Genomic DNA, 10499 nt, shown 5'->3' on the forward strand with positions numbered 1-10499 from the left:
ACCGTTCTTGTCTGTCAGTCATATAATGCAGGTCTATGGTCACCACCTCAAAGAGCATGCACAGAAAAGTCCAAATTAAACATGATTTAATGACTCGTAAATGTAAGTACACATTGATGGCCTAAGACACAAAACGAGCGGTTTGTGTGAGAAATCGAACAGTATTTCTATCGTTTTTACCTCTTGTAATCACAGTCACGTCCAAGTGATCTGAGGGCGCGGGCGCTTCGGTCTGCGCAAGCGCCGGAAGTGATCTCTCGCGCGTGTACGTCACTCATTGTTTACACAGAGATTTCGGAAGTGTTACTTTTCACTGTGAAGATCTAAACATATTTAGATAAACAGGAAATCGCAATGGAAGACGATTTCGATATATCAACAGACAACGTTGAATTATTATTATTATTTTTTGAAGAGATCACTTCCGAAGACCAAACCCAGCGTTGAAAATGAAAATCAGGTTGATGTCAGAATCCAACGTCAGATTGACATTAATCTCCAACATTGGACAGATGTTAGCCTAGAAATCTAGACGCACCCTAGCGGCAGCGAAAATTATTTCGCAGCCAGTGTGGTCTAGCGACTCACCATAGGCTTTTGAGCTGTAAAAACCAAAAACTGGTCAGGCCAATCACATCGTGTATAGAGTCGGCGGGCGCGCTTAACACAATGACGGCACAGTTCATGACGTTCCGCGTGATTTCCATTGGTGATTTCCCTGCTACTTGAAAACAAGATGCAGCGGTCTTTCGAATCGGCTTTGGCCGCGACTCTGGAGGACTTGCAGTTAAGAGAACGTCACTTAAGTCATTCTTAAAAAAGGAAGATGTGTTCGGAGTTTTACCGACCTGATACGGCAAAAGTTTAATATATCAATTAGCTCCGCTGGTGGAAAAACGGATGGGACTCACTCATCCACAGCCGTTCGTTGCTCTGGTTGGTTGTAGCGTTATCCTATTGCGTGCAGAGGGATTTTGAAAGGTAACCGTTTATCCCGCCCCTCGGATTGAGGTATGTCAATGAATGGAGAGTTCCCAGACCTAACATCTTGATGTAGGTCTGGCATGCCAGGCTAGACAGATGTTGTATTGTGGTTGAAAATGACAATCGGGTTGACGTCAGAAACCAACGTCAACCTGACGTCAACCCGACTTTAATTTCCAACCAAAATCCAACGTCTGTCCGTTACTACTTTCTACTCAAGGAACTTGACAGAAATAAAAAAGTACGATATTTGTCTTTCAAATACGTGAAGTAGGCTATAAAGTAAAAAGTTTCCAGAAAAAAATAATAGGCTACTCAAGTAAAGTACAGATACTCAAAAAGTATACTTAAGTACAGTACTCAAGTAAATTTACTTTGTTACTGTCCTACATTCCATGACACAATAGCCTAGTATTTGTAAAGTTTTGCTCTTCCGCCATTGATGCATTGATGTTCAGATCCGGCAGAAACACGCAGAGTGATACAAATTGTGAATATTGGGATATTAGTAGAATATCGCATCTCTGGAAAAGGCTCTTTGCCAATCAGATTTTAGAACCAGAACGAACCGTTTTATCTATCAGAATCATTTCTCCAGAGTCACGCGATCCTTTAAACATAATTCTAATATGCCGATTTGCTGTTCAAGAAACATATCTTATTATTTTTCCTGCTTAATGTTTTTTTGGAAACCATATTTTTTTCTTTGATGAACCATAACCATATTTAAAACCATATAGTTGATTCTTTGATGAAGAGAAGGCAAAAGAAATACATTTTTTTCTCACACTATAAATGTCTTCACTGTCACTTTTGATCAATATAATGTCTCCTTGTTGAAAAAATAAATTAATTTATTTAAAAACACTGCAAAATCTTTCATTTAGTCAACATGTAATCCACTTGAGAAGGTCTTGACGTTGTTGTGGTTTTATCAGTGTTGTCCTCTAGATGGCAGGCTTGGATGTGGATTTACCAGATCACATTAAGCAGTATTTCGTGCAGTTTGAAACTTTCACCAAATTTGTGCAGCCAAGCAAAACCTTTTACTCATATTTCCTTCCCATTTCATTCGTCTTGTCAACCGGATATCAATCAATATGCCAGCAATCTCTTCCACTGAGCACACAGAGTACAGGACACGTCCACTGCTCGTTCTCTTGACATCTGCAGTGTTAATGTTCTCTAGCTATTCAGTATATTGTAATTGTATCTGTTTGAACAACTCTGTGTTTATTTTCTTATTAATATATCCTAGTTTTATTTGATTGACCAGACTCATTTAGCAGAAGACGTTCCACAGATGAACATTAAGAAGTGAAGTCTTACTGTTTATTCTGCCGTGTGTAACTGGGGATATAGGATTGGTGATAAAATGCAAACATCTTAATCTACAGATTAATTATAGCCCTTACTCAATTAGAGCCCTTGCCCAGGGACATTTTTGAGCAAAATCAGCTCAAAAATGTATTAGGGTCATTCCTACAGTTTGGTGGATTTTGGACTGAGCCGGTTTGTTGTGGAAAAAAAATAATATATATATATATATTTTTAATCTCATCGGAGGGAGAAAACACATTGGTCAAGCTCAGGCTAGTATAACCTAATGATCCTCCTGACCAAATATTTCACGTGTTGTAGGAAAATTGTCCACTCTGTTAAATGGCCTTTTTTTTAAGGCAGTGTGTAACAGTGTGGACCGGGTGGAAGTTAAAGCTAATAAAGCCTATTATTTGCTAGGAAAGAACAACATGCTAGCAGAAGATTAGCATTTAGGAAGAATTTGAATGATATATAAAATTGGTAACACTTTATTTTACAGTGTCCTTGTGTAGTTACTATAGTAGTTACTATAAATTGTGCATAATTACATGCAACTAATCCCAAAACACACCCTAATCCTAACCATATAGTAAATACATGTACTTAATTATTATCACTCAGTACTTAAATGTATAATTAAAGTCCCCCTGTATTCAATCATTTTATCCCTTAAAACTCATCTTTGATCACCAAAATTACATATTTAAATGTTTTTTTTTCCTTGAATTTTTTTCTCATGCCATAAAATAGCTTGACTGTAACTCTACACCCTTGCCTCAGTTAGTATACGCGGTTCTATGAATATGCAAATTAGCCCCGCCTCCACGCACTCACACCAGCTCAGAGATCCACTCGTTGACGATCACACGTTGACCTGATTGGTTACGTAGTTTGTGACGTCAGAAACACCAGTTTTTGAGTCTTTGGTTCACTGCAGTGACAATACTCAGCAATGGTGTTGACTGATGAATTTGCACATGGTTTGTCTTAAAGCATATTAAAAACACCACATAGACTTATAAACAACATTAAAAGCTTGATTTTCACCACAGGTGGACTTTAGAATAAACCATAAAATCTATTTTAAGAAAACGACACAACAGGATGAACATATTATGTTTACGCCATTAGATAAGTCTTTTAAAAATGAGGGAAAAAAGAGAAAGGTTTATCACTAATACTTTATTCTTGGATTTGTTTCCTTCTAATGATGTCACTTCTAGCTAAGTCATGTGATTTAGAGCTTAAGATTTTAAAGGCCAAGCAGCACCAGTGTAACTGGAGTTTGAGAGACAATCGAATGGTTTTACACATAAAAAATATAACGCGATAAATTGTATTTTCTGTCAAAAAGAATATAAGTAAATGTAAATGTTTACACTAATAAGCATACCCAAGATTGCTAATTTTGAAATCTATGTAGGCCTAACCTTTATTTTAAAGTAATCTTGAGAAAACATGACGTGGGAATTTGTTAAGTGCGTCTGATTTTTCTGTTTTCTGTTCTTTTTGTATTCCACTAGTCCGTATGATGTTTTGTTAACAGGGTACATCTATGCATGGAAAACTATGTGGCATGAAAGTTGATTAACATTTTATGTAAAACATGCAGTATTGTTTCATGGAGATATAAAATCCACCAAACTGTAGGGATGACTCATAACTGGAATTCAATGGAAGAAATGCTCCAGGTTACGCTGAATAAACTGATTTTCTTTAGTAATAAGTTTTGCGTCTTACAACTAATCTTCAGCATGTTTAGCATGCCAAATTGGGAACAAGCTATATTTGGAATATGCTTCAAAAATTCTGTTTTATAAGAGAAATTACACATTTGCAAGAGAGATACATTTACGCCACTGGCCACAGTGGCTAACTGGCATTGGTGACTTTTACAAAACGTTGAAATTACGTCATGGCCTGTATAAGAATGATTTTTAAAGCTCATTCAACTTGACCAACTTTTTCCAATGATACACACTCAGGGTTTGCCATCTCCAGCTCTAGCAGAGAATCTCTGAAGAAACCAAGACTGTGAGGTCTGTTCAGTGTCTCATTGCCTTAGGGTCACATCCCAGACTTTTTGTCCAGTGGAGATTTTTCAGAAAGACATATTTCCAATGTTTCATTGTCTAATGATGTCAAACACATTAGCGGTGTCTGAGAGCATCACATTCGTCACATATTTAAAAAAGCGGTGCAGACAGTGGGGGTTCACACACACATGCTGGGTGTGAAGTCGGGAAATGGCATTGGCTAAGCTCGTGAATATTTAAAAGGTTAAAAAACAAATAATTGAACATGATTTACTGTGCAGATAGAAAAAATATGTGAAGAATTTATGTGCAAATCGGGTCTGTATTACGTATTTGCTCTCAATCCTGTGCATATGGTTGGATGGATACAAACTAGTATTTAAAATACAGCCTATAAATATAGCCTTTAGTTAGCTTATTGCAAACTAGCTTAGCATAGCGCTAACTGCTTAAGAAGAGCTCCTTTGATTGTTTAAGTGTGTTTTCAGTTAGCCTTTAGTTAGCTTACAGCAAACTAGCTTACAGCAAACTAGCTTAGCATAGCGCTAACTGTTTAAGAAGATCTCATTTGATTAGCAAGAAGAAGATATCATGTTAGCGTACCTTATTATTGATGCAGGCAGAAGTGGGGAAGAATTAACTACTTGTTAAGTCGTGACCTAACAAATGCTGTTTCCTCTACTCCGTTTCATGTGACAATACTATCTCAAAAGCATCACAACTGCTTCTTTAACGGACAGCTCTGTCGCTTAGTTACGTGCATCCTGTCACCGTTTCAACTGCCCTGTCAATCATCTTGTCACAGTTAAAATCCTCCATTCAATTTAACTTCATTTCCTACCGTTTCGGAGAGAAATGTAGTAGCACGTTGATCCGCCATTTTCAAGTCGTGGGTCTTTCATGCTGAGACTCTCCTAATGTGTTTGCCAGTTAATGACCAAACATATATTTAGAAAAGTTCACAATGCTTTTGCAGATGAAATATAATGTGGATAACATTGAATCAATATCTTTTCGTCATGTCAGATACTGGTAATTATTCACTCAAACCCCTTTATCTAAACCTCTCTTCTTAAGCGTCGGTCGAGCACATCCGCCATGTTTGTAGGTTTTTTTTTATAACACTTTTAACACTTTGTGTTTGTAGTTCAAATCGAATCCTCATCCAACGCACAATGGGTTGTGGGCAATATTAGCCGTTTGAGTGTTCACGGATCTGCACTTCGGATTCTAACCGGAAAAAGTAGACCCATCCGGGTATCTTTGGAATACTGATTTCACAACATGACATCATGACTTTGCGTAAACATACACGCCACTTTCAAGTCAAGTGGCGTGTTATCTATACGCATTTTGAGCTGTCCGCGTGTATGTCCACGCCGAAATCTTTTGCGTGTATGTCTACGCCATTAAATGTCCGAGTGATTCCGCGTGTATGTCTACGCCGTTAAATGTCCGAGCGAAACGAAGGAACCAAAATCTACACTCACCGGCCACTTTATTAGGTACCCCATGCTAGTAACGGGTTGGACCCCCTTTTGCCTTCAGAACTGCCTCAATTCTTCGTGGCATAGATTCAACAAGGTGCTGGAAGCATTCCTCAGGGAGTTTGGTCCATATTGACATGATGGCATGACACAGTTGCCGCAGATTTGTCGGCTGCACATCCATGATGCGAATCTCCCGTTCCACCACATCCCAAAGATGCTCTATTGGGTTGAGATCTGGTGACTGTGGAGGCCATTTTAGTACAGTGAACTCATTGTCATGTTCAAGAAACCAATTTGAAATGATTAGAGCTTTGTGACATGGTGGAAGTAGCCATCAGAGGATGGGTACATGGTGGCCATAAAGCAGGGGTCTCAAACTCAAATTAACTGGGGGCCGCTGGAGGTAGAGTCGGGGTCAGGCTGGGCCGCATCAAGTATTCCACAAAAAAATAGTATTCAAGTATTCCAAAAAAGGAGCACAACTGATCCAATCTTCTCAATATTTATTAACGTTTCTTCTGAACTGTTCCTCTGAATTTGAACATTCCTTTCTGTACATGATTGGTTCTTCATGAGCTGTCCTTCTGACAGTGGAAGTTCATTTTACAAACTTTCTTTGTCTATAACACATATTTGTGATATTTTTATTTGCTTATGTCCTTTTTATTTTCTTTATACAACACATTAATGATATTGAATGTTTTTTTTGGAAGGCACATTTCCTTTTATTATACTTAGAAAAACAATTATTGCTTTTGAAATACAAATATTTGCAGTCATGTCTGCCCGTCTTATTGAATTCTTTGTATAGTGTCTCAAATTACTATACTATACTACAAAGCAAACCTTCTTATCAACCTGTTGGACACATATTACAAGCTCAAAGTGATTATTCTCACATTGTTTTAGAGCAGTGTCTCTCTCCAACACATCGCTCGCGAGCTACCAGTAGCTCGTGGCCTGATTGGTGGCAGCTCGCCAAGGGGCCGTTCACATATCGCGCTCACATATTTTGCGCGCTCAAGTTCGTAATTTCAAATGTAGGCGCGCGGCAAGCGCGCTCATAATTGAAGCGACGCGCTCATTTTTTCCAGGCCCAGTATGTTTGTACTTCGCGGTTGTCTATGACAACTATTGACAACAAACCCTCCGTAAGCTGTCACGAGACTATCTATGGTAGCTCATAAGGGATACATTTTTTTTTTTTTTTTTTTTACGCGGCACACGCAACGACGGGCCGCACTAACATTAAACTTTAATGTCAAGTAGGGGGCCACAAAATATCACCCCGCGGGCCGCAAATGGCCCGCGGGCCGCGAGTTTGAGATCCCTGCCATAAAGGGATGGACATGGTCAGAAACAATGCTCAGGTAGGCCGTGGCATTTAAACGATGCCCAATTGGCACTAAGGGGCCTAAAGTGTGCCAGGAAAACATCCCCCACACCATTACACCACCACCACCAGCCTGCACAGTGGTAACAAGGCATGATGGTTCCATGTTCTCATTCTGTTTACGCCAAATTCTGACTCTAACATCTGAATGTCTCAACAGAAATCGAGACTCATCAGACCAGGCAACATTTTTCCAGTCTTCAACTGTTCAATTTTGGTGAGCTCTTGCAAATTGTAGCCTCTTTTTCCTATTTGTAGTGGAGATGAGTGGTACCCGGTGGAGTCTTCTGCTGTTGTAGCCCATCCGCCTCAAGGTTGTGCGTGTTGTGGCTTCACAAATGCTTTGCTGCATACCTCGGTTGTAACGAGTGGTTATTTCAGTCACTGTTGCCCTTCTATCAGCTCGAACCAGTCTGGCCATTCTCCTCTGACCTCTGGCATCAACAAGGCATTTCCGCCCACAGAACTGCCGCTCACTGGATGTTTTTTCTTTTTCGGACCATTCTCTGTAAACCCTAGAGATGGTTGTGCGTGAAAATCCCAGTAGATTAGCAGTTTCTGAAATACTCAGACCAGCCCTTCTGGCACCAACAATCATGCCACGTTCAAAGTCACTCAAATCACCTTTCTTCCCCATACTGATGCTCGGTTTGAACTGCAGGAGATTGTCTTGACCATGTCTACATGCCTAAATGCACTGAGTTGCCGCCATGTGATTGGCTGCTTAGAAATTAAGTGTTAACGAGCAGTTGGACAGGTGTACCTAATAAAGTGGCCGGTGAGTGTATATCTACATCTGTGGAGCGATATTTCTTTTCCTAGGATGGTAGGAGAAGACTCATAAATGGTATTAACCCCAGTGACGGGTAGGTTTAGGGACGGGGTTGGGGTAGGTCATGTATTTATATATACATAATACAGTAATATAACGTTAAGTCAAAGGCGTTGATAAACACGCTGAAAAGCGATTATGCGTGTTGATAGCACGCCAAAAATGGAAATACGAATTGGCGTGTCATACATACGCCATTTCATGAGATCAGTCTGAATTTCAAAATACCAAGATTTGGGACGTACTAATTCTAATTTCGAATACTTTTTAGGATGGATAGTATGCGAATTGGGACGCAGTATAGCTACAACATTGGTTGACTGTCGCACAACTCTGACAGCAATTCAATGATGTCAAGACTATGTGATTGGTCATCAAGGCACATTTGAACTAAGTTGACGGTTCCGCTTTCTCCAAGGGTAGAATGAATGAATGAGGCATTTGTATAGCACTTTCAAATGTACTACTGTACACCCAAAGCGCTTTACAATCATGTCACTTGGATGATACAATGGCAGCCACAGTACAATGGCGCCAGTGCGCTCACCACACACTATAGGTGTAGAGGAGAGAGAGTGATTGAGCCAGTTCAGTGGATGGGGATTATTAGGAGGCCATGATTGGCAGGGGCCAATGGGTGGAATGTGGCCAGGACACCGGGGTTACACCCCTACTCTTTACGAGAAGTGCCATGGGATTTTTAATGACCACAGAGAGTCCGGACCTCTCATCCGAAGGACGGAAGGGTAGAGTCTGGTATCTCCCTATAATAAGTCCATCTCTGATATTAGCACCATTAGTTGTTTGCTTTTGGGATCCGATTGAGCGTTTGGACCTGGAAAATGTGACGCGTGACTTCAGACTTAACAACCAGATTGGAATCATACTACACACATGCTTGCTATAGAATGGTTCTTCAATGAAAGGCTCTTCATGAAATGCATTAGGCTACATACTCGAAGAAAAAATCAAACACCGCTTTTGACTGACTGGCAAATGAGTGTAGACATTAAGGGCAATGTATTTCTATCCATCACAACATTTTCATTCACGCCAAATCAAATATGTCATATAGATGACTAAAGTCCATTCTCTGCCTTAGACCATGTGCACTACTCTCCATAGTATGAATAGGTGTGAATAGATCCATAGGAACTTGTCATATCAATTTCATGGCCTTTATGTTCCATATTCACAGTTAAAAATTGAAACAGAAAAAAATATATATAATTGGTTTTTGCTTTGCATTTGAATACTGAGGAAATGAGAGGATTTGTTAAAGCAGTCGGCACCAGCAGTCGCCCGAATCTTCAGGGGATAATTCATCGGCCCCCCGTCGTTGGACGCGCTGTTTCCTCTTCCATCGGGAAGCGGCTCCGTCAGATGAGTGTTCAGGAGTGTCAGCGCCGTGGGAATCTCCGTCAGTGCGCTTCTGACAGTGAAATACATAATGATTCTCACATGGCAACCGCAACCAAGTGACAACCTGCAGATGATTTAATAAAGTTCAGTACGATCTAATTGAAGTTGTGAGTGAAAGCCTCTTGAGAGCGATCCCCTTTCTGGATTTGTCACAACCCTTGAAGTGAGCATTATCACTGTGGGAGAGACACGTGGATAAACCGTACAGATGGTGGTTACTGAACTTGAAGTGGGTTCACACACGTTACACCTGCCCTCAGCATAATGTGTGAATTCTTTATGGACAATTTACCTTGACCACAATACATGTATGGGAGTTTCATGGATTTCAGACGTCACCATAGTAGTAATACCAAAGCATTATTTTGAGTGCCTTGGAGTGTACAAAAACCATGGTGAATGCAAGAAGTATTTAGACACTTGACTACACTGGAATATGCTGGAATACACTGAACAGATTTGAAAACGTTATCACACACTTGCTGAGCTTGAAATGGTTACAGAGAAAAAACGAAATGAATGAGGCTCACATACTATCAGACTTTACCTTTACACAACAAACTCACACAAGTTCAAACATGTGCCTAGGAGATGCTTAAAATATCAAATATGTTTGATATCCTTCACTGGATGGAATTGTAGTATGAAGCAAAAAATAAAAATAAAGATCACAGTCTGTGCCCATCACACATTACACAATTTTCTGTGAAATCTGTTAACTCCGACTGCAGGCTTTCAGCAACTAGCGTCGAGTCCTCCAGACTGTAAATCTGAGCAAAAATATGGGCAGAAGTTGTATAGCGTAATTCCAGCCTTTAAATGTCATTGCATTCAAAACAAAATATCAAACTAAGTGCAATTTATATATATATTTTCGAGGCCTGAAAACGCAAGCTTTTGAAAACGGGTTTCAAAGTGCACGTTTTTAAAAACTATATTGTAATCGTCTCCATGTAAACTACAAAAACATGAATTTGTGAAAACGGTGACGTCATATGCATGCTTATTACGTATTCAGT

The sequence above is a fragment of the Rhinichthys klamathensis genome, unplaced genomic scaffold (genome assembly GCF_029890125.1).
Source record: "Rhinichthys klamathensis goyatoka isolate OS25496 unplaced genomic scaffold, OSU_Roscu_1.1 h1tg000196l_1, whole genome shotgun sequence".
NCBI lineage: Eukaryota > Metazoa > Chordata > Actinopteri > Cypriniformes > Leuciscidae > Rhinichthys > Rhinichthys klamathensis.